Source organism: Anser cygnoides, chromosome Z, assembly GCF_040182565.1.
Source record: "Anser cygnoides isolate HZ-2024a breed goose chromosome Z, Taihu_goose_T2T_genome, whole genome shotgun sequence".
NCBI classification, from domain to species: domain Eukaryota; kingdom Metazoa; phylum Chordata; class Aves; order Anseriformes; family Anatidae; genus Anser; species Anser cygnoides.
Genome location: NC_089912.1, coordinates 2,462,284 through 2,487,846, shown reverse-complemented (window position 1 = coordinate 2,487,846; position 25,563 = coordinate 2,462,284). Strand labels below are relative to the sequence as shown.

General features: G+C 39.4%; 1 long non-coding RNA gene across 3 annotated transcripts; it reads right to left on the bottom strand.

Moving 5' to 3' along the window:
- On the bottom strand, positions 1–25,563 carry LOC106043702 (uncharacterized). 3 transcript variants are annotated; one of them, XR_007158516.2, is made up of 5 exons: positions 24,754–25,563; positions 22,599–22,885; positions 10,824–10,928; positions 8,973–9,019; positions 1–7,779 (listed from the first exon to the last, which is right to left on the bottom strand). It is a non-coding gene; the product is annotated as an uncharacterized lncRNA (long non-coding RNA). The 3 variants fall into 3 exon arrangements; XR_007158517.2 differs by having other exon boundaries at positions 22,599–22,736; XR_001211831.3 differs by having other exon boundaries at positions 22,599–25,563.

Genomic DNA, 25,563 nt, shown 5'->3' with positions numbered 1-25,563 from the left:
TCTCTAACACCTGCTCCAAAATATTTCACACTTGTTCTGTCTTGCTCGAGGTAGAGGAGGAAAAGGACACCAGCACCACTGTAAGTTGTGCCCAACATTTCCAGAGCAAGCAACCCATACTCACTCTGCCTTAGCTGCAGAAGAGTGTTTGTTTGGTGGACACCGTCCAGGGAACAGCAACACCAGTACAGGTGCTGATAGCTCATACTCAGTGAGAATAGGTGGACTCACGGGATTCCTCTGGCCAGTCTTTCTTTTATGGTTTTCTCTTTCATGATACGTGATCTTTTGAAGATGGAGTGCTGCTGCTGTCACACAGAAGTAGCCTGTGGCAATGGGTGAAGAGGAGGTTTTCCAAGCCTCACGCAAGGAAATGCATTAAAAATGCAAACCATACTAGCTGTCACATATTTGTGTGTTCAGGTGGCTTATTGGGATGGAGCCTATTGTGACAAAGCAAAATCTATTACATACATCTGTGGTTGTTTAGTACCATACAGCTCTCATTAAACAAGTTGGCCGAGGTTCTTTTGTCCTTCCAGATTCAGCTTGTTCACACCAACCACAGATCCCAGACTAGGTCCTTCCTTGTCCTGCTCCTTGTCAAGAGCTCAACAGCCTGGAAGCTGTTATAATCCGCCCCAAGTAACAGGGTCTCCAAAGGCCCACAGACAAGCTTGGTATTGCCACAGCTTTATGTCTGGTCTTGTGGGGTCCAAACCACATATCCCAGTGGGGTTTACCTTTAAAACATCCCACAACAGAACAGAATGTTACAAATGCTGAATAAGCTGACTGAGACAGTCCTCCATGGAGCAATCTCAACCATGAGCACCAGGTGGAAACACCATAAGAGGTGTGAGCACAGGGTGTGAGGTGCCCCTTAGGAGCAGCCTCCTCATCTTGAGCCATTAATTCAAGTGTGAATCACAGAAGGTTGCTTCCAGTATTCTGCCAGGAGAGGAGAGTCCCAGCTGCAACTCATGGTGTCCACCTGAAACTAGTAGGCCTATCACAACCGCAGACCATACTGGTCCTTCTTGCCATCTTCTTTTGGCAGCCCCGTATCTGTCTTTCCAAGAGTGGATGCTTAAAAATGGACATTGAATTACAGTACTACAACAGAGTTGCTCCAAAGGTCAAGGATAAAGAAACAGTGTTGGGCATGATATGGGAATGGTTAATAATAGACTAAATAAAACAAAACAAGTTGGCCTCTGTTGCCCTCCAAAACTGAGACAACTGTTGGCAGTAGATTCACCATACTGAGGCACAAATTTCCCAGAGGAGCCCAAGGGCAGTAATCCTGCCTGCTATTAGTGCTGACCTGTACAATGACCTGCCACGTAAAACAGAGCAGCCACACAGCTGCCTGGTGCTCCCCATTTAGATAAGCACTGTGTCCATCCTGATGGCCATTATTTACACATGTCAGCAATGAGGAGTGGATCCATCACAACTACAGGTTAACCCTCCCCATCCCAAAGTGAGGGTCACGGTCTCTGCACAGGGGTTAAAAGACAGTAAGGTGGACATGGGGGTTATTTTAGGATATATGAGGTAAGCTCTTCAGTAAAATACACCAATTTTGGGAAATTAGACTGTGGGGTTATTCCAGTTCTCCTGAAAGATGCCTGTTTCTATATTAGCCACTTCTAGACATTGAGCAAACCTTCATCCCACCAATAAGAAATGTCAGTAGTATTGCATTTTCTATTCACCCTCACATGGAGCAATACAAAAATATAAATGTATATGCCTTTTTTTACAGTGTATATTAGACTCTTCCACCACCCCACAGAAATTATATTCGCTCGGTACAAAAAATTTCAAACAATGGTAATAGCAGGAAAAAAAAATATATCTGTTTTTCTTTTTTTTCTGACTTGGTGTTAACTTAATGATATGTGACATTGCTATCAGTGCAGTGCAATAAAAATGAAATGGTACCCAATGTGCACAGACACTATGGAAATTTCAAATGACAACAGCAACAACAAAAATTATACTTTCCCTTTCCTTTCCCATGCCCTTTGCATTAACGTAAGGATATGTGACTTTGCTATCCATGCACCGCAATAAAAATGAAATTGGTGGCCAATGTGCCCAGACAGAGCCTTCATATAAAACAAAAATAAAATTATATTCCTTTGCATCATGTAAAGGATATATGACGCGAGGCACAAATTTCACTTTACTTCCACATCAGAAATAATATGCCAGCTGAGAACCTATATTTCTTTCTCGTCATGAGGGAGAAAAAAAAATGTACTTTGGAACAATTTTTTTTTAATTTCTCTTCATTTTATAAACACTAAAAAATGTGTTTTAAAACAGTTTCTTATATTAGACTCATACTGTGTTTATATGTTTCCTAAATGAATGCTTTTTTGGTAACATGTTTGTGTCTAATGTTATTCATATAAATAAAAATATACAGTCATTTTACAGGATAATAGGCAAACAGACATCTGCATGCAACATTTCCCTCATTAGATGTTATCACGTTAGCATATTTTTATGACTTTGCCGCAAAATACAATGTGCTGGTTTGAAACCTTCTTAAATATAACTTATTATGCATGCTAACAACCCAAATGTTTTAGTTACGCTGAGAGAATTGTTTAATAGAGGAGCAGCTGAGGCTGTGGTAGTGCAAGGCACCCGGTCTGAGGCTGGCCTCTGCTCAACAGGCGAGGGACCGCAGGCTCTGCTGCTGGCAGAGGCAGGTCAAGGGGCCACCAATGTGTGAACGGATGAGCCTATCTGCTGTTTTCAATTACGTTGGGACACATAAAACCCGCAAAACAGAAAACAGGGGGATAGCTTGGACCGTAATTCAGCCTCAGGGGTGCACCATGTATGCCCTGGTGCATCACGGTACCCAAGTATCAGGCACGCCGAGCCACTGGGACCAGAAACTACCGACGATATGTCTTGCACACCAGTCATCCTGCAGAAGAGATTGCTCAGCTCCCAGCTCTTTCTGAGCTGTGATTGTGAAAACAGAATGAATTCTCCAATCCATTAGTGCTTTCAGCTGGGTTTGATCAAATTGCTGCGCCCTCCGTGCCCAGGCTCTGAAGGATGAATGCATAATTGAGAAATTCTCTCTTCTAAAATATTTCTTAAATCCAACAACAAAAGAGCTTAATCAGAAAGTTACTCCCTTTTCAGGGATAGTTCTGCTGTAGCTGTTTGGATAAAATGGCTGGAAATCAGAGCTACAGACATTTAAATAATCTGTTAAAAAGCTATTACATTTCCCTAATGCTAGCCATTTTTAAATGGCTCTTGGATTGATTCATGAACAATACATGAACAGTACATGAATCACACAGGCAATTTTTATGAAGTACTTATCCCAAAAGGAATGTCAGACTGGATGAAATCCATTGTAAACTGCAGCATTTTCATATATTTTTTTTAAATAACCTGTGTTAAGGTTCAACTTCTCATAGACCAAAGTTGACACAGAAGTTGGGCCTGCTGCAGAAGATTAAGGAGCCAACAGAGGCTGCAAGATGTCGTACAGATAATTGTTAAGGTCTTGATGCTGTTCAAGTGCTTTGAAGTTCTGTAATGACTTGTTGCATCAGGTTTAATTGAAGTCAAAGCTTGCTACTTAATCATGAGATCCATAAGCACGTAAATATTACTGCTGCTGCCATGCAGTGAATAGCCTTAGTATTAATTAGGAAAAATATGCCTTGCAGTACAGCTCCAGGGATTTGGGAGCTTCTGCGTTCAATGCCACTACCAACAGAATGGGTTTGGGTCTAGAGTTCTTCCATATAGCTCTTCCTCAGTTGTCCCAGCTCTAAGATATAGACTAGATAAACTATTATCCACCTGACTGGGATACTGCAAGGACTAAAACATTCCCTGTAACGTAACAGAATTTCCCATAGTTAAAAGCATTTCAGCATAATGTATAAAATATGTGCATAAAGGCAGTCACCTCATGTTGTCTAACCCATGTGGTGAATGTACCCATACTTCCTATGCACAGCCAACATTTGGGATGATGTTAAAAGAAGGGTTATTGCTAATTGTCATTTTGAAACAAACAATACATTGCCGGTTGAGCAATATGATCAAAATCCAAAGCATTGTTTCAGCTGTGTTATAAAAGAAGTCGGATTATGCAATTCAGTGCCAAAGTGACTTAGATCTGCTTAAAGAACTCTAAATTATGGTAAGTATTTAAACTGATAAGCAGAGATTTAATATGGGCCACAATAGGACTAATGAATAAATATGAGGGGTTTATATTACCTATTTACAATCACATTTAAAAGTAGCACTACAGCTGTTAGTTTATACTCAAGGTACGCTTCGTACCTTGGATGGTAGGCAGCAAAGTGACATATCTACAGAGCCTCTTGCTTGATCTGAAGAACTCCCAGGACACGATTATTCTCAGTTCAGCTATTCATCAAGCTAAAGTTTACCTACTTTTCATGGGTTTGTGGAAAGCTTAACACACATTCTAGCACATGGCAATCTTACAACTGTACTGACAACCACATACCAAAGAGCTGCCCTGGGGAAAAAAATAAATATGTTGTGGTTAGGATCCTAGATTAAGTATAATTCTAGGACACTTTAAATGTTAATGCATCCCAGTTGTGATGCATTTTGGGAAATGATGCTTCTTTTATTGTTTTGAGTTACTCAGGCCCATAATCAGGTCCCTAATATGTTCAACAAAGCATCAGGATACATAAAATATCTTACCGGATAATCCTCTTTGGAATCCACAGTTCAGTTATTAAGTATTCTTTTCACTAATCTCTGTAATCCTCTGTTGATATAGGTCAGTAAAACAGTGGCTAAACCCCGTATGATAAAACTAAGTCTAGGTTTTGATATCATTCCCTTTATATTTTGGTTATATTTTCCCCAGCTGTTCTTATTCCTGAAGGAACTTTACCAGTGCTACAGGTGTCACACTTGGCACTTCCCAGAAACCACAGAGAAGGGTTTTGTGCACGTATGTCAGCCATGAATTGAGATTCATCAGCAAACTCAGGGATATTCACAAAATGTGTGTGAAAGTCAAGACCAGGATTATAAGCTGTTTGGTAACTGGGATGACACTAGCTCACTAGTGTTCGCAGCCACTGGATTAGCAATCAGTGTTAAATTCAGATGCAATGGAAGTTAACAATGCTGGTTTTATATCATCCCAAAAAAAAACCATTGAGTCTGTTTTCCCCTTTTGATTACAGTTCATTTAAGGGAAGAACATTACTGCATGCTTTGAAAATGTTTTATGTGTCTTTGGCTGATAGAACACACAAAACGTTTGAATAGGCCCATTTATTTGAGCAGACGTATTAAATAATACTTTAAATGTGAACATGCATGTCATAAATTTTGTAGTCTCTTTAAAGTAGGATAAATCTGTGTATTTAAAATAGTCTTTCTTCAAAGCCATCTTTTTTTTTTTTTCAAACAGTCATAAAGGAAACTCTGATTTGTGCTGCATGAACAATGCCAGCATCATCATTTTAATGTTATCCATATGGGTTTCTAATAATAGATAAGAGACTACATTTGTATTGTATATCTTAGAGACATTTAAAATCTTGATAAGAAAAGGCTGATTTCATTGGCCCCACAGTTAAAGGAAAGCAGACCCTAATTAAAAGAATTCTGTTCTGAATTAACTAGTTTGACATGTGCTAATTGACAGTTCCTGTGAAATGGTTCTAATTAAAGTCAATATGTCTTTTTCAATTAAAAGGAAATTAAGAATATACTAATATACATTAACAACTTAATCTGCCTTCAATATCCCATACATCAGCTGCTTTTTTTCTAATGTTATTGGAGAACCATCTGACATGCATCTTCTACTGTTTGGTTATGGTATCTCATTATTACTCAACAAGAATGCAAGCGGTAGTGGATATACCCTAGAGCAAGACAATAACCTGCCTGTACCTAATGCGCTCAATTCCTCATCTCTTGTCTGATAAAAGGTAAATCCACCTTTCCACACAGAAGAAAAAATACTTTTCTGTTGAATGGAGATGTCCTTATGAATTGTATACCATGACAGCTATTGACAATTAGTCAGTGAATTCAAACTTTCGATAGAAGCTGTAGAAGTGAATGTACTGCTGATCTGTTCTTTCATGATGTGGCCCAAGGAAAGGCAGGGTTTTGACTTTAGAAAGCCATCTCTCCCCATGCTCTGTTTCCAAAGTGAATGCAGGGCAGAGTTCTCTGGTGGGAATGCTTTTAATTGTATATACAAGCAGAAAATAGAAAACATGCCTGCTTGGTAGAGCAGTGCTGAAAACCATCCCATTGTTATTGCTGGAAATGTGACGTGGCTGTTTATAGCCACAAAATTAAGTATTCAAATGTGCAGTTGACTTTTTGCTACCAATTTCATGGCTTTACTGCTACTGACTTTACTAACTAAGAAAGATCCATGAAAAATATCATGCCCCATGCTGATAAACTCCCTATCTTGAACATGTAGGGAACTATGCAGAAAATTAACATCTGTTCATGTGGACTTTGCTATTGATTTTTCATAGATTTTATTTTCTTATTTCGGAAATAATGAAAAACTCAATCAATACATTTTGGGGAGAGTAGAGTCACTGGGGGAACAAGTGGAGTAATTGACTTAAGAGGTAATTAGCTGCTTTAAAAAACCCTCATATAGGCTGTTAAGAACACAATTTCAATTTTATTATAAATTTTGTAATGGAACACTGCTTCAGCTACCAATGTTGAGCCTGCTGAATTTGTCATAGATAATATACTATGTAACCAGATTTGACCAAAGTTACGTTTGCCTCCAGGGGCCTAAAACCATCATTTTTTTTCTTTTAAATCATAGAAAAGGATGTATATTTTTTAAGATGAAAATTCAGTAATAGTCATTTACCTGTGACATTAGGAAGCAAATTAAGTAACAGAGAATATATTTTGGTAGTGCAAAAAACTGAACAAGCTGATAGTGTGGCTTAGTTTCAGAAACCATATAAAATACTCTGGCAGAATTTGAAAGTTGGGTAATATGTTATTTTTTAATTTTTGTTTGAGGTTGTGGGCTTTCCTTCTATTTGCTGAAATTTATATTCATTTTAAGAAGCAACTAATATTCAAAACATTTCATACTATTGGAATAAAATGACCATGTTAAATATTATTGTCTGGCTCTGCTTACAGAAGAAATTCAGCCAGATTTTCAGGACTGTATGGCTGGATTTCACATAGGCAGTCACTTTTGTTTTGCAAAAGCAAATGTCAATGAAAGGTTTAAAACCTTGTCCCAAAGCATTTTTGATTCAGTTTAAAATGGCCCATCCTAAAGCTAAAAACATTGTGCTTGGTCAGCTCTCTCAATACCATGCAGACCATCGGCACAAAGTATTGGGCCCAGCAAGATGCTTCGTCCAAGCATCTTGATTTACAGGCGGGTTGAAGCTTTTTGGCCTATTGTCATGTCACAAATTAAAGGACTTCAGAAAATTCCTTGGCCAGCTCCCCTGGCTTGTTGTGCAATGGGTCCCTGTGATTCCAAAGGAGGATCTTCAGGGCAGGGGAAAAGAATTCAGAGAACCTGAAGAAAAGCAACAGCTGAGATACAGACCTGGGAAATGGCTGCTAGCTTCTACCAGGTGAAGTTAAATACCCATCTCCTTTTGAGGACATAGGGTAATGATAGAGCATGATACATCACTTCAATATGATCTCCTTATTTCATGAAACCAGTTGTTAAGATAATCAGTTCCTAAAAATATCCTTGTCCTAAAAAAAAAAAAAAAAATATGTAATTGATAATTAAAAAAAAAAAATACATTTACAACACAGACTCAAATTTTACCTTAAATATAATTTTTATTTTAAATGCAAAAATTTCCCAAAAGAAGATGGACTGAACTCCATGGTGCCATATCTTTGTGTCTGCTGTAGTCTTTCAATATATCATAATCTATGCCAGGGACAGTATTTTCAAAGAGCATTTATGTATGCATCTAGGAGCATATATGACTCACAGATGCCACTCTTTTCTCAACATCGGATTTTTAACCATTGCCTCAGTATGGTGCTGGTACAGATGCACCACTGAAGTAAGATGTTAAACATGTCTCTAAATCAGTAAATAAACAAATCTCTGGGAGACTGCAGAAATTCTGACTACTTGTATTCATTAAAATTCCATGGTTCTTTGCACAAGAGGAATGCTAATCCTGGAGCCTAAACTGAGGCCCAAACCCGCAGTCCCTTAAGACATGCTCAAAATAGAGTAAGACTACTTGCAAGGTTCAGTTTAAGGACTGAGGTGACTGCAGTTCACCAGTATTCCGCCTGTCCAAAATGCAGATTATTTTTCCACTGACTGCATTATTCTGTCTTCTCTTCTCTCCTTTCACTGTTGCTTTCCTGTAATCTGCTAAGAGCTTGCCATGTTTCAGCTGTACCTTATGCACAAGTGAGAGGATGAGGATAATGGTATGTGAAACATTCAGAAAACTATTTTCCTCCTACTCCCCTTTCTAAGCCTGTTTCAGTATTTCAAATCCTTGGAACGAAAGTACAAAGAAAGGTGGTAAGAGAATGGGGCATAATTAATAAAACAGTTGCCTTGATTCTGAAAACACTTATGAATGAATTTCACTTGACTCATAAAAGTAGTCATATTAATTTCAAGAAAACCATGTTTGCTGGAGCATGTGATCTCAGTACATTTCCAGGATATGTAGGAATATTCTTCTCATAGTGTAAATATTTAAAGTGAAGATAGTCCTGGTAGCTTGGGAGCACTCCTCACTCACACAACTAGTCTTAAAAGCCAGGGGGTCAGGTAAGAAGAAAAATTCATCCACATAAGGATCCTGCTTTATGTGAATACCTTGCTACAAAATAATCAGTATCAATACTCTCAAGAGAAAATATGTACACATCACTGCATGAACCATAGTAGTAAACTTGTAAATTACCTTCCTGTGGATGAAGGTCTAGATGCTTTTCAGAGAGTCTCACAGCCCTGTAAGTCAAAAACACAATAAGACCCAAGAAAAAAAGAAAAAAAGGAATCCTTTTCCTATCCTGTTCCTATGAACCTTCAAGAACGCAGCTATCTTTGTCTTTGTATAAATAATTAGTGAAGCAGTCTTTCTGTTTATATCCAGCCTAGCTAGATAGAGCTGTTTGTGTAGGGAAGAAACTGCTGTGTTCCCAATGCAAGCCAAGCACATCATATAAATTCTAGAGTCCAAGAAAAAATTTATCTTGGCAACATGTCTGCTCAAGAAATCAGCATGTGGGACACGGGATGCTGTGGTCCATGTAAAATCCTCTGGTTAGCAAGTCTTTTCCTCAAGTATCTGTCCATCTGTCCACTCTCCCTTCTTCCCTCTCCCTTCGAACAGCACTTACTGTACGTAGTCACATTTTCCTAGCCATGAACGCTGTGTTAGTTATACATCCTCTTAATACATACATTATGGAATGTGTTTGTTTTTGCTGTTAGAACAGATAAACATATTTTCAACCTGTATTTGTTCATGAGCTGAAAAACAAAGTCATGTGGGGTGTTTTTAATATCTTGTTGGCTTCTCTATTGAGAACATTTGGCCCCAGGCAGCTTTCATTTACATACCATGCCCTACATCTTTTCTATTATTGTTAATTGAATATTCACATTTAAGTGTTCCTGATCTTGACCCCCTATTTGTTCTGCACATACTTTTGTACTCAGTGGCATTATTTTAGCTGACATTATTTTTAATATCATCATGCAAATAATTATTTCATTAAAGTCATACCTTTCATTGCCAGGGAAAAGGACTTAAAATCAATAATGCGTCTGCCTTTCCGTATTACATATAGATAAGTAGATTGGTACAGAGAGTAAACATGGCTACAATGGTAAAACAATTTCTGTTTTAACCTCCTACTTTTAAGTATTCAGATTTTTCTGACCTTTACATTCAGATTTTAAAATTTAGAGCTATACTTTGTGGTCTTCACCTTTGTCCAAAGGTGTCCTTGTTAAGTGAACACAAGAAGCTTAACTAGAAAGATTTTCTTTTTTTAACCATAACAAAACTTTAATCCAAAACAACTAGCTGTAGATCACTGGAATATGGCTTGGAACAAGCTTCCAAGAAACTTTCCTTGCACTACAACACAGAAATCTGATTTGGATTCTGTCATAATCCAAATTTTTGACAGCTGTATTCAGATCGCTTTACGTGCACAGCCAGGGAAGACTTCTGAACACACGCATGGGTAGCACTTTTGTTGAAAGGAAAATGGGCAGAAGTGGTGAACGGGTAAGGAGTCCCGTAACTGTATCAATTATCCTTGCACACTTTTTATCACTTGAAGGATCAGAGGAGTTCCTTGTAAATCCAGCAGGAAGAAATCCCACTGTGATGCCCTTCAAAACATTCTGCAGCTCCTGATAGGTATCCAAAAATCTGAAAATTTAGGCATTGAATTGGATTCATGCTACTTGAAATAGTGATTATTCAACCTTTGGGCCTCTGTGGGCAGAATAGTGACTTTCCTTGAGCCAAGGAGAGGCACTCAGTTCTCAGTGGATTTGTTTCAGGATCAGGCAGTCCTGCTCTGACCCAAACAGCTAGTCCTAGACAGGTAGCACATCAGCACTACTTTATGAGCCAAGAGACTGAAGACCCAAGTTTTTCTTCTACCTCCTCCACCTTTTTTTTTTTTTTTTTACACACAGGGAAAATTTGTGCCATTACTCATGCTCTAGAAACTAATTGTCAGATAACATTATTGAAAATCATCTCATGAACAATACGACAGGATACACTTACTCATGTCAAGCCCCGGTCTTTCCATGTGTAACGCCATGGCGGCCACCATACCAACGTGGGAGTCCTGCTTGAAACAACACTTGTCATGTTGGTCTGTCCATCTGCCTGCACGTCATACATAAAGGAGTGAGAATCTCTGATATATCTATACAAAGAGAGCATGCTGAAGTGCTGCAGAGATCAGTGAATGTGCCAGGCACAGTCTAGTGAGTGAAAAAGTGTATGAAATGTGTATGAAAAGCACTCTGTAAAGAGTAGTAGTAGTTCAGATCACAAGTAATATTGAAATGGATAGCAGTGAAAACAGACTGGCACTATACAGCTCTCTGAAATGCATAGGTACCTTTGTTTCACTGCCAAAGAAATTGCACCTGAAAGGGTCTGTTAGGCATTTTGGGTGGCTAATTTACCTTCCACTCGTCCGATACCCGCTATAGCGGCTGGTTCTGGTGTCTCAGAAGAAAAATACAGGCTGTATATTTCAGACAGATCTCATTCTGCTTTGGAAGTCTGTGGGAGACTTTCCACGGACTTCAAAGGGTGTTGGTTCAGCGCATACCCTGCTGTGAGAACAGATCCTTGTGCAATACAAGAGCAATCAGATCCAGCCTCCAAGTAGCAGTATTTCCGAATCCTGGTATCTGAAGCTAGAAATCTTAGCTCTGCACCGAAGTGTAGATGTTCTTTGAGGTCACATCTGTCTTTGTGTGAACTAAATAGTATTCATGGAAGCGCATTATTTCTGAAAACAACCATCTAAATCACAATTTAGATGAAAATACATGCAGAAGCAAATTTAGGAAACTTCAGTGTAGGTCAGCAAAGAGAAAATAAAACAAACATACAAGAACTCGAAGGGATGGATGGGTGTCCTGAAAGGACTGACTTTTCGAAAACTATTGGCATTCTGCTAATGTGGTCCACCTCAGGTTTACTAAAAACTGCTGGTACTCTAAGCTTTGTATGAAACTCATTTGTCTTCTTCATGTCATGGGAATACTGTTAGAATATAATACTTTACTTGGGGAGATTTACCACACATCTATGAAACTTAAAGTTAATATAAACTCAGAGATATCAGATTAAAAGTTGCTGAGGATCTTCGTCATGTTCTTGTTTGGGTAGCTGACTTAACCATTATGGGCTTGATCCAGGAAACGTGCTCCAGTGCCAAAAAAGCAGCCCGCTAACATCAGTTAATTGTGCATCTGCCTGTGCACAGGTCAGGCTGCAAGGCTGGAGTCCTGCACTGGTCTTAATGCAAGACCAGAAAATTGTCTTGTGCAAGACCTCTTATTCTGCCCAAGTTAAATCAATGGGGCTGTTGGATGAAAAAATATCCACATATTCACATATGAGAAGGAGGAATTTCCAGTCTGATCTTTCACGTTCTTCATGGTTTGTGTATATGCTTATTGAAAATGCAATGTAATTTTATATTTTATAGTTTGAATCATATAGAATCAGCATAATTTATGCTGGATCCCACATGCCTGTTAAGCAGTAGGAATGTTTTTCATGAGGAGAAAATGTATATAAAGACGGATCTGAGATATCTATATGTGTATGCATGCAACCAGCAGGCCGAAATTACTGAGAATAACTTACTGGGAAGTAACTTTCTAGCTGAGACTTTTTACACCAGTTTTCAGAACACAAGAGGACAATTTTGATATTTATCAAAAATTAACAGGGTTTTTTAAATTCATTTCATTTTTTTTCCTGTTTTTGCTTTTTGTATTTTTTTCTTTCTGTGAACGTGACAATTGCAGTTTTCTGGGATGATGGTGAAGCATCGAATCCAAGAGTCTGAGCTCAGTAATGCGAAGCAACACGAGGGTACATGGACAAGAGATGCTTTGGGACCTGCAGAGAGGCACATGTGGCATAGCATGGGACGCAGGGTGGGTGTGTGGGAGTCCAGCCCTCCCTGCCCATCTGTCACCACGGACCCACAAAAGCATCATTGTCAGGGGCCCTACATCAGGTTTGCGCTCCTCAGGCAGCTGCCGCTGTGAGGGCTGGGGAGAAAGCACCCCAGCTTTCAGCATGTGGTCAAGGGATTGTGCTCTAGCAAATTAAACTGGAGTGAAAACCGAGCTTTTTCTCTGTGTTTATATTATAGCTTCCTCCTTATCTGTGCTTGCGTCGTGCAAGTCACAGCTACAAGATCTGGGATCGCCCCTGTGTTGAAGTCGTCTTTCTTGCTGATGTAGAGAGCACGCGCTTGTACATCTGCATGTTTTGTGCTTGTTTCCTGAGAAAATATCCTTTTGCTGCCTGTGTATGTGAATCATACATGCCCATAATCAAACAAGAGCCAGTGTACTTTCATTGATGAAACATAAATCCCATTCTACATAGTCAATGGAAAACATCTGCAGATTTTAATTAACCTCATGCATTGCAATGAGGGCTAGAGCCAAAATCTCTTAAAAAATAGTGAAAAAGCAGCAGACAGAGGTGTACAGCAGAGATATAGTCAGAAAAAAAAATAAATGAAAATGTCCTGAGAGCCTATATACAAAGTACATGCACAAGTAATTGCATTAGTACAATCTGAATTATACATGACGAAGAAAATATGCAGGGTTTTTGAAGAACAAAATTTTCTTTTTTTTTTGCAAATGTTTTGACTAGAAATGACCTTTTTTATTGTTATGTGTACCTGCAAATTTTCACAGGATGATCCACACAAATTATCTTGGAAAGAAGGATAATGGAATAAAAAATAAATAAAGGAGAAAAAGAAAACAAGCTCAAGAAATAATGCTGATCTCCAGTTCATTTTTAAGATTCACACCAAACAAAATGGCAAAGTAAGGAAGCAGACCACAATGTTTTAGCTTCATTGCTAGATTATGGCTGCATGTAAAGTGTACATTGTTATTATGGAGAGTCTTCTGATGCTTCTCTGTACAAAACATAAGATGAGGGGGTGATCACCAGTGGGAAATGAACAGTCACTGCAGTTTCAGATTGGGCTGGAATCTGTCATACTTGGAAACCAGTGTGAACAGCGTGGTCTTACACCCAGGATAAGAAAGGAATGTTAAAGTTCTGATTGAGCAAAATGATGCCCAGATAAGAATAAAGAAAGATCACTCAGTTCTTAGCATGCATTTAAATCCATTTTGACACTTCACATAGCTTAAGGTTATAAATCTTAAAAATTTGCTGTTATCTTTTTCTTTTTTTTTTTTTAAAGGTAATTTTTTTAAAAAAATGAATATTTGTGAATTGCTCAGGACTCCTCCTAAATATTCAGTGATTAGTAGTGGTAATTTACAGTAAATCCCATCTTACAAAGACATGGTCCTTAGGAACTCAGTCTTTTGCAAAGGTATGGCCTTTGCTTGCAAGTAATTCCAATGGAGGACACATAGCCCTTTCTAGAATGCACCACACAAACAAGCCCTGACATAATTTATTTCAGGTCAATATATTAAACATCTTTTTATGGATACCAGATTTGAGCTAAGATAATATTTGTTGGTACAGGAAGAAGTCATGATGGTTTAATCTAGAAAAATAACTGTACTTGATTGAGGTACAGTTCTTTCAAAAGAGGTTAATGATATATTTGCTTCGCCACCCCACCCCACCCCAAAGTGACAATTTATAAACTCATTTAATCAAAGCAGAAGTTAAGGTCACCTTGACACATACTTTTCTGTCAGCCCTGTTGATGTCAACAGATGCTGTATGTAGAGTGACTGCAGAACACCGGGTGATCCACAGTGCAGGTCAGAGATGAGCATTTTACTCCAAATTCCCTATATGGTGCTGGCTGCTGGAGTGATTGATTAGCCTTTGTGATCCCATCACGCAATAGACTTTCCAGTCAGGGCTAACCTTTCTTATAAGGAAACCACAACTTTAGCAATAATGGTTGAGCACTTACCTCTTTATATGCTTTTTGTGGACGTATTGATTTGAGGCATATGTGACCTTTGCCATCTGAGACAAAGAACTTCATATCCAAATGAAGAAATTTGCAAATTTTACTTGGAAAGCATCTCCCACTTTGTCAAAACAAAGTTTGCATTTGGCATCAATGGGACCAGAATTTTGCCTCAATTTGCCATCTTTGACCCATTTGTGCTGCATAAGCATAATGTGTAGATGTGCATATAGTCAGGCTTTCTCCCCAGAACACATGCCATGTGCCTACAGCACAACACAGCCTGACCATCACTTACAAACATCTATTAACCTTTGACTACAAGACAGGAACCTAAAAGAAGCTAGATAGCACCTCAGCAAGTCCAGTGCCTCTCCTTAGCCTAATCCAGCATTCTTAGTACACCTGGCCCAGCCCTTTGGCAGAATTTCTAAGGATTTTCAGGAATACTGAATCAAGCTGTTTTCTGCAGCCTAGGGCCTTTTTGCTGTCTCTTTCAGCTACTCTCAATACATGAAATGATATTACAACCTTTTGAAACTTCTTCACATCTTTTGGGAGATCCATGGGTACTACCATAAAATGTTAGAAAACTTACCTTTAGTTAACAGGGAATTTGTTTTTATACTACTTTTAGAAATATCTAGCTGCAAAAAAAAAATGCGTGGGACCGAACTCATCCACCTCTTACTGTCTAAAACTTAGTTCCTCTCAAACAGAAATATTTATTTACCTCCCTGGATATAAAACGCCAGAAACAAAGTGTAGTATAGTAGAGAAGGTATCTTGATTTCATGTTAGCTACTCAAACAGTTCCTCTCTGAAAGAGTTTTTTCTGCTGGGCAAGACTATAACAATATATTGTAGGTGCCTTTTCCCAGTGACATTTTTAATTACTAATTTTTTTCAAAGATTTCAGATGTAGAGTGCTTACAATTAGAAAGCAATTTGGGGAAGACAAGTCAAAGGATAATGGAACTTCTGCTCTGTGTTTTGCTTCTTGAAGAGGTAGAGGGAGCGAGGGTCATCATGGAGCACAGGTCCTCTTTGGGTTTCCACTCTTGTGCAAGAGAAAGAGATTAAGTCTGGCATATAGGTTCACATCCTAATTATTTGAACATTATGGGAGAGTTGTTTTATCCTCTTGATTTGCTTGGGAGTTCTTTGGAAACATGAACCAGTTTCATCCAATCTGTTGTTTGAGAGCTATTTATCCTAAACCATCCATGTTTGTTTGCAAAAAATAAATAGATAGATTAGATAGATAGATAGATTAGATAGGTAGAGATCCTGCCACCACATAGGGGCCACAGGTAAACTATATTTTCCACTCCCAGCCTCAAGGCTGAAAAAATAATTTCATTCTTTCTGGATAGAAAAAAAAATACTTCTTTCATTAAAAAAAAAAAAAAACCTATCTGCTACAAAATAGTGATGGAAGCCCTCCACAATATCTTTCTTTACTTGCAAATATTTTAGAAGTAAAGCCAGTTTTTTGAAAAAGTCGGGGTGGGTAAAAATATATAAAGTAATTTTTCAGTGTATGGGGAAATCCTCAGCCCTGAGTTGATGCTTGTCTCTGCTCTGCTGGAACTCAGATCTGTACACATCTCCCTGAAGCCAACATCCAACTCCACGTCTCCAAAAATGCACACCTCTGCCTCCCATGCTGATGTTGGTTTATAACTGATTCAGGGATTAACAGTGATCCTCTGATGTCTTGGGTGAATGACCAGATTATGCAAAAATCTGGTTGTATTCCCAAACCATCCTGCCCTCTCCTTTTCTGTTCCCTCTCATAAAGAAATGTTCAAAGAGAGACAAACATTTCTGGGACAAGGGTGGAAAAGTAACCAGAGAAGTCACTGCAAGTTTGGCTACTAGGGATGCTCCCAAACCTGCTCACATCTCTTGCTCCCACAGCAGAATTACCAAATCACTTTGGTGGATAAGGATCTGCTGTCTGCAGCGTAACTTCATGAAATTCCGGTACTGGACACATTTAATCAGTTGCATGCGCTTACACATAGATTAATAAAGAAGGGTAGATGAACAGACAGGTTATAAATTAACTGAAAAGTTTGTAAATTTCTCATGTCACTGGGATATAAGAAGGGAGATTCATCCCTGCTGTCCACCTGGATGCAGGACTTAAAGCAGACAGGTCACTGTTTTTGGGTGAAAACAGGGGGAAAATGTCCTTTCTCTGCAGTCCCACAGCTTTGCTTCAGGGGACAACCTGCAGGAAGCGTATGAGTGTTACAATGCTGTTCTGTCAAAATACACAAGTCCTACATCCACTGCAGCTGGGCATATCTAACTGTACATGCAATAAAATCTCCCTCACTTCTTTCAAGCAAAAGGAAAAAAAAAAAAAGATTTTTTTTTCTTCCTTAGGAAAATGCAGGGAAGCACGTGTTTCGGGTAGATAAAGATTTAGACAACTGTGAAGTGTAAAAGGTTGTACCTAAAATTTGTATGTTCTGACCTAAAATCCATATTTTTTTAAAAAACTTTTCCCTCAGATTGTTCATTATAGTACTTCCTTCAACAAAATTAGTAAATGTCATGCCAGTCAATAGATGATCTGAAAGCAAATGAGAAAGTCCATTTCTTCTCTTAAGTTTGAGTGGGATTGTTTGATATTTTGCTGTTTTTTTGTTGAGATGGAGTTTGACTTTGTTGGTTTCAAGTGAGGGATATCATCTGCACTATTAACAAGCCCCGCTCACATAGACTCCTCTTAAGCAAAGGCAGGTCATGGTTCTGCTGTTGCTTATTTTATGAGAAGCTTGTTAATGGTTTTATTCATCATGCACTTCAGGCCACAGGACAAATGCATGCTTGTTTATATGAAAAGTCAATCTCTGTCTACAATATCTTGAATTTCACACACACACACTAGAAATCTACATAAATCTAGCCTCACTAAAATAAATAAATAAATAAATGTTAATTTTGGAAGTAACTCAAGAATTTCAAGTTTAGTTTCTTCATTCACCTAATTCTACAAGACAAACTCATCCACAGCACAGATCTACTCACTTTTTAGGGACTGTGCTGTAGATGAAACCAGCCCACATGCAGCGCTGTCCAAGTGCAGAAAGAGCTAGAATTGCACCTGCCCTTAACCAGGCTGCAAAAGTAAGGGTAATGCTCTCTCAGCATGCCAAAACTTACTACTTTAATCAGAATAAAGACCTACGTACTCCTTATGGCTTTATTCATTAGTGAGGGATTATTCTTTCCATCTGTGGGTCTCGTCTCTTTAATTAAATGTAGGTGAGTTTTGCTTCTTAGGTAAGTTGCTCAGACTTGCAAAATGTTTATTTGGTTTCTCAGATTTGTATTCCCCCAACTTCAAACTTGCTCCGTGAAAATAATGGACGTAGATCTAAAATGGAATAAGTAATTGCTTGATAGCTTCTTGCTCGCTCTTTAAAGTGCTGTGCAGCTGCTGATGTATGTTTGTGCTGGCATCGCAGAGTGGAGCCCTGGGAATAGGGAATCTGATTTCAGAGAAACAAGAGCCAGCTTCAAAGAAGTGAACAACTCTCCCCAGCTGATAGAACTTTTACTGAAGGAAAACAACAACGAAGTAAGAAACACACCAGCAATATCTCCTGTTACTCCTCTGCAATCCTTTTCAAAACTTTCTTTTCGTTTATCTGATTATGCACTTCCGTTTCTAAACTCTCCCTTGTGGTGTTTTTACCTTTTCTGTTAGTTTAGGTGTTTGACTGTAGGTTTCAGTGTGAGAGCACATTACTTCAAAGCATATTATATTGGTTATTAAAGGGGGGAGGGGAACCAATCCTGTAATTGCAATATATCCTTGGAGGTCTCTGCAGAATGGGAAACCAATTTGAGGTCTATTAGATAACTTTGTTTTTTAATACAGATTAAAAAGACATTATCCTCTAATAATAAGCTAGTCTGGAGTTTTTGTTCATGGATGCTATGGTATTTAAATATGAGAGCCGATCTAGTTTGATCATATTTATCCAGGAATTAGCTGGTTGAAAAAAAAACACTTTGGTCACTAAAGTATATGTTCAGCATTTCATGAAAAGGTTGGAAAATGCAGGGTGCAAGAGACTATCTTGAAAACACTGCATGCTTTAGAATTTACTTCTGCCAACAAAAAATAAGAATTAAAAAAAAAAAAAGAGGAAAAGAAACAGTGTTAGAAGACCCAGTCCTCCTTCCATTTCATCTAACACCAGTTTGGCAGTTAACTTTCAGGAGAGTAAGTACTGACTCACAAATTTGTAGAGCTAGCCACTCCTATGGTGCAGATTTCTGAACTGAACAAAATCAATATTCCTGTACTGGTTTTGCTGTTCTGCTTTACACCAGCCAAATAACTATTTATGAGAAGACCTCCCAGAGCATGTTATTGACGTACGAAAACATCTTTGCCTTTCGCTTGTGGAAGATTTTTCTTTTTTCTCTTAACTTTCCAAGCACAGTTTCCTGACACTAATAGGTTGGGATATTTCCGTGGGAAGGCTCTGTGAATGTTGTTCCTTGAACAGGGAGAGAACAACACTGGTTTGTTTAGTTATTCTGAGTGTATGATGGATGAAATGTCAGAAATAATTCTACAGGCTGCTGATGTCTAATCCCAGAGGACAAATGCCTGCATTTGAAATCCCACTGCAGGTTTAATTTGCCCAAATGAATCCCCATTACAACACCTTTTGTTACTTTTGCAAAGAGCAATAAAGTAATGCTGACAAATTGTAAACCAAGAGCAAAGTGACTCTGGAATTATTAAATATCACTCACGACTAAATTTAGCTGGTAAATTTGAATTGGTAGAAAGAGCTTTAACTAAGAAATACTTTCTCTAATCCCCACCACTTGAGATATTGAACATCTCTTGACTGCAAAAGCTTTGGCAATACCTGAGGGCCAAAGGACACTCAGGCACCCAGTTGATGCTAAACTCATCTTGGTGTTCATGCAGGTCAAGAGATGATTTCTCTGAATTTGAGGATATGAGACAGTGGCTTTGGCAGCAAGGTGAGACTTTCTAGGCTTTCACAGTATTAAAACAACTTGTTCAGCACAACCCTGGAAACTAGGTGTTCTTCTCACCCTGACTGAATTGGAAGGGATAGATGGCTCACTGCTCAGGGGACCAGCACAAAAAAAAAAAAAAAAATTGTAAATTCAAATGCAATTCTGATTCTACATTCGGCAATGTAGAATATACCACAAGCAGTAAATAACTATTGTCTTTACATAATCTAAGAGTTAGTCTTTCTTTAACTTTTATGCCCTTCTACAAACTAAAACCAGTTATAAAACCTTGGCAGTTATTTTAAGATATGGCCATCTTATTTATTTCTTACTAACTGAGTGTGGAAAATGGAAGAAGAAGGACCCTGTAGATGACAACAGCCCTAATTTTCAGAAGTACTTCCTGATTTTTCAAGCACCATCTTGCACTGTACTACACTGGGTGGAAAAAGAGCAGTTTAACCTCAGTCTGCATGAAACGCACACGTGGAGAATTTGGTACATGTTTCTTTCATTGCATTATTGGAACAGAACTGCTTTATACAGACCATTCCTGTGAGCTTGTTCTTCTTCCAAGAAAGACTACACTGAAAGCTGGAAATCAGACCCTCACTGTTGTGGGTTGCCTGCTATTGAAATGGTTCCATTGGGCTTCTCCCTCCCTTTGTTTACCAAGGCTGAATTTCACTCACAGGGTAAGAACAATAGTTTTAAACGTACATGAGTATCATATAAGTTTGTAAGTTCACTGTTCTCTGTAAGTAATATAGGCTGCTTCCATGTAAGAGCAGCATTATAGAAGTGTGTACTATATTTTAGCTGTCAAGTTGTTTTTGGAGGCAGGTGAGTGTTGGCTGTAGGGATCATGTGTAAAGTTCCTGGATGAAGAGAGGTTATCCACAAGATCCTTGACTAGACAGAAGTTGGTACACGGGATTTACTTGGTATTAAGAGGCAAGCTATGTTATAAAAGAATTTGAGATCACTGTAGCTTATGGGTATTTTCATTGTGCATATAGATGTCTAATCCCCTTTGAATCCTACTAATCTCTTGGCCTAAGTTATACCTAATAGCAATGAGTTCACCAGGTTAATTACTGCTTTTGTTTAAAAAAAAAAAAAAAAGTAAGAAAAGAAAATGCCTACTTTTATTAGATTTTTTTCCATTCTGCTTCACTAAACTTTGTGTTCTTGAGTGGATAAACAGAAGAACCTGTTTTACCTTCTTGGTATGATTTATTATCTCGAACAATGATACTATATCCCTTCTCACACATCTCTGTCAATTGCACAGTCCTAATCTCTTCACTTTTCATTCACACGAAAATGTGTGCATTTCCTACCTTTTTGCGAGGCAAAGTCGAGGTAGAGAGTTGATTTGAGACTTCAGGTTATCAGAAGGTGATGGACCTGCCCTACTGTGCCTCCCCACTCCATGCTCACATGAAAGAGTCTTTAAATAAAAGACAGAAACAATTCTGGGAGCAGAGAGTAAAGCCAAGAGGATGCCCAGAGCCCTGGAGCCACACTTCCTTTCATCTCTAGTCACTGGCCCCGCAAATCCTCAATTCTCTTCTTGACCACAGTTATTTCGCCACAGAGTGGGAAACATGGGCTTGCATTCCCCGAGGCAGAAGGGGAAAAGGGACCCATGTGTCCCTTTGGCTGTCTGACTGTGCTGATAATATGGCTATTGCACTGCGAGGAGGTGGCGGGCACAACCACTGTCCACTTCCTCTTCCAGAAGTATTTTAACAGAAAACAGTGATCCCTTCTAAGTTCCTTGGGAAACAAAGAGAAAGGGGTATAAAACCTACACACGTAAGACTGCAGGGCTGCCAAGTGAGTGGGTGCCTCTGCATGGTGCTCTAAACCCAGCTGGAGGTGCCAGGTAGGGAGCACAGGCTGCTCCTTCAATCCCAATTCCTTTGGGATTGCACACTGAGGGCCAGCCTTGGAGACAGCTCCTTGGTGTCTTCAGACATTAGCATCCTAGGGGCTGAACCAACTCCTGGACGTTCCTCTCTCTCCTTGCTGGCAGTAGAGGCAGTCTAGGCTGCCAAACATTTAAAAGGATGAAATCAGGTAAAATCCCGCTTAGATGACTCTGCAGGTTCTTAGGCAGTCGAGACAGTCAAAGCCTCCAAATCAGATTTTGGTCCCTAACAAGGAAATGCAGAGCTGACTTTCTGCTTTTATATTATTATCTTAACGCAATTTGGGTGCCACCAGCGTGGTTTTTAATCTGAGCATTTTCTGCTTGCACTGGAGCCACTGCAGTTATCTTTGCCTTACCATGTTGCACCTTAGCAGGAAATAAGACATATTTGTTGCCCTTATGTAGACTTCAGCTATAACTATTTGTGATGCTAAACATTAAGGCATATGTTTTGTTAGAGTTATGGCTTCTCACTAATACAGGTCCTATTACCTCATTCCCTGCTCCTTATGTCATCGGCCATGATAGCAATTTTGCTAAAAACATACGGTGGAGCAGCAGGAAGCTTTCATAGGATATCAAAACACCACCACAGTCAGCATGGTAAAGTTTTTCTGGTGATGGCTATCAACCAGCGTTTCTCATGAAACAAAGTTTTTTTACAAATCGTCTCCCTGACAAGCATAACCCTACACGCACTAAGTTAATTTGGATGACTGTTTTGTTTTGTTTTGCTGAGTTCCCATTCTCTTTTCCAGTTTCATTTATGAGTTTAATTGTAATCGATGCAAATCACAGTAGTGGGAAGGTCTGTATCCTCACCTGGCTGGCAGGACCAGGACCGAAGTACAGTCTAACTACTGTCTGGAGGAAATGTGTTGTGACGTTCAAGGAATAGGTTTACCTTTGCTCTTGCTATGGATACTGCAGGCTGGGTGAGGTGGGCAAGGCTGGAGGCTGCAGACTGCTCCTCTTGGTCAGTCCTAAGGCATGCTGGTCTTAGGGTCCGTGTAATAATCTGTGAACCGAATGGTCTCTTGCTCTGCTTGAAAAGCAAAACACAAGTTTGTTGTTCAGTGAAGACACTGTTGATCATAAGCTCAGTGTTTACACATTAAACATCTCCACTGCCCCTCTTTTCCTCCAGTGACTCCTTTTCCACAAGGTGGAACACTCCTTTCATAGCAATGACTGTTGGTAAGACAAGATAGAAGAAAAGATGTGAGGAAATAAGTGTTAGACAGTTTGTTCTCAGTTTGCCATGGTGTATAAACTCCCACAGCTCCCATGTCTTCAAAGTCCCTTGCAAATGCTAAATAGCTATCACCCTCATCTGAGGACTGTCTCAAGTGCACAGCCAGAAGTGTGCCAGAGCCAGAACAGCAACTTGTGGAACACCTGAATCCCACTTTGCACTCAGATCATCATGCTTTCATGAAAGTATGTTAAAAACATCACTAACATTTTAATTTAACAAGCTCCATCACTTTCCAATGGTGCAATGCCCATGAATTACAGCATTAATACTGCAACTATTACTTGCAAGGTTTACAAGCACATTATCTTTATTTTTCTCGTAATTACCCACAAATCTCAACTATCCCAGAAAATATAATTAACCGCAGAGTACTTCTTAATGGGACATGTGTGCCAGAGATGAAAATGATTCTATAGCAGCAGAGAGCTGTACTTTTCATGAAGAAGACCATGACTGCAAATTAATCCTTTGAGAATCCCAACATAATGTCCAAATCCAGCAGAACAAATCCCATGTGGCTGACAAGTGTTATGTCAGAGACATCAACCCTGACAACTGCTAGGGACCCTTTCTGCTGCTGACCACAAAGGACCAAATTGGTGAGGGAGCCTGCGGGCAGTTACAAGGTGGAAGAACCCCCTGCCCTTGGGTTCACCCACGGCTCCAGCCCTTAGGAAGCACCACTTAGCTCCAAGGGAGTGTAATTGCAGCCTTTAGGATACCAGAAGGATCTGGAAAATCAACATACACCACACAGTTACCCTGCTGAAGGCACAGGCTGAGCCGACCCAAAAACTGGAGTCCATTGCTTTTGTGCTTTGACTCTGATGTATTTCATTCCTTTGCACTAAAAAATGAACTAAAAAGAGATGCTAATTTTTATGATGCTAAGCATTTCTTTCACTTTCTTTCATTATATACATCATGTCCTACCACTCAATACAAGTGCGACATACGCTGTTAGGTGGGTCCATTAATTACAGTATCTCACTAGACCTTTAAAATGAAAGCTACTGCCTCTGGTGGTTTAGGTGGAACAGAGATATATAACCTCCTAAAATATCTGCAGTAGCCCCAAGTTAACAGCCAGTATTTTTTAATCCTTTTAGTTATATTAATACCCACCCCCCCCCCTCATTTTTTTTCTGGAATGGAGTTTGCCAATATAATTTGCAATTATTACTTTGCGTAATAAATTCATCATTTTGAGCTCCCGACTCTGAAAAGCAAATCACCCTGAATATATTATCCGTGGGAAATGAATTCGTTTGTGTGTTTCGCCCAGATATATACAGAATATTCCTCCTCCTGGGGTGGCAGGGAAGGGTGGGATAGATTTTAATAAGACAGAAGAAGAATCGAGACAGTTTTTGCAATAAAGCCCTGCCTAAGCCAAGCTCTCACGGCAACAAATCCCCTGGCAGGAGGCCCGCCAGCGGACCGCGTCCAAGACCTCAGCCTGAGCGGCGGCCAGGGGCTGCATGGAGCAAGCCCAGTGAGCCTTATCACCTCTCCCCTCCAGCCCCTCCAAGCCCCGTGGGTGGGCACCGTGTCCTCTCCACGGGATCCCCGGCTTGCCCCAACCCCCAGCCCCCTGCCCCAGCCCACAGCCAGTGTCCTGATGGAGCCGGGGCTTCTTCGTCAACCTGGCGGGTTAATTTCAGTAGCTGCGCTTTCCTTTATTTTTCCTGAGGTTTAAAACTGCGCCAGCAGCTGCGTGCACATTCTTTCCCTTATTAGTTCAGTTCCCAGGCTGGCATTTTTGTCTCTGCTATAATTTTCATTTAAGCTAACAACTTACTTGCTGGGCTGCTCGTTTGAGTCAATAGTCATGAGGGTTTGCCGAGAACGCTAGCCAGGAGGCAATTGCTTGATGTTGTTTTGTCACTGTTGTTGTTTCAGAAAATAAATAAATAATAATAATAATAATAATAATAATAATAATAATAATAATAATAATTAGAAACAGTGAGTCAGTGCTGGTGCTCTTGTTGTCATATATCATTTCTTTCATGTTAACATGAAACCGCACAATGGCTTTTACTGCATATCAACGTATTCTGCAGGTTGTATCCTGCACCGATTATTTCCGTGTTATTTCATTTACTTGACTGCTGTTGTGTGGATTGAAAATTGGTGAAGAATTTGACCTTTATAGCTTTATGAGCATTTCACAATGAGGGTTAGAAACCCTACTTCTGATCTAATACGATTGCTTAGTAAACATTCATATTCGGGCTTGTAATCTTACTTGGTAAAATTATTCATGTGTGTCTTTTCTTCCCATCAATACTTTGGCACAGCAACTGGGCAGATCAGGGTACAACAGTAGGATCCTGAGTTGCACATAATGTTCATCTGGCTTTGTGCAGACCGACGACTGCACGCGAATACAGTATTCAGTATGTGCATGAGGAAATATTTTTATTAGATTTCTTTTTATAAGGCACAATGGACTATGGTTGCTTTCCCTTTCCTTTCCTTTCCTTTCCTTTCCTTTCCTTTCCTTTCCTTTCCTTTCCTTTCCTTTCCTTTCCTTTCCTTTCCTTTCCTTTCCTTTCCTTTCCTTTCCTTTCCTTTCCTTTCCTTTCCTTTCCTTTCCTTTCCTTTC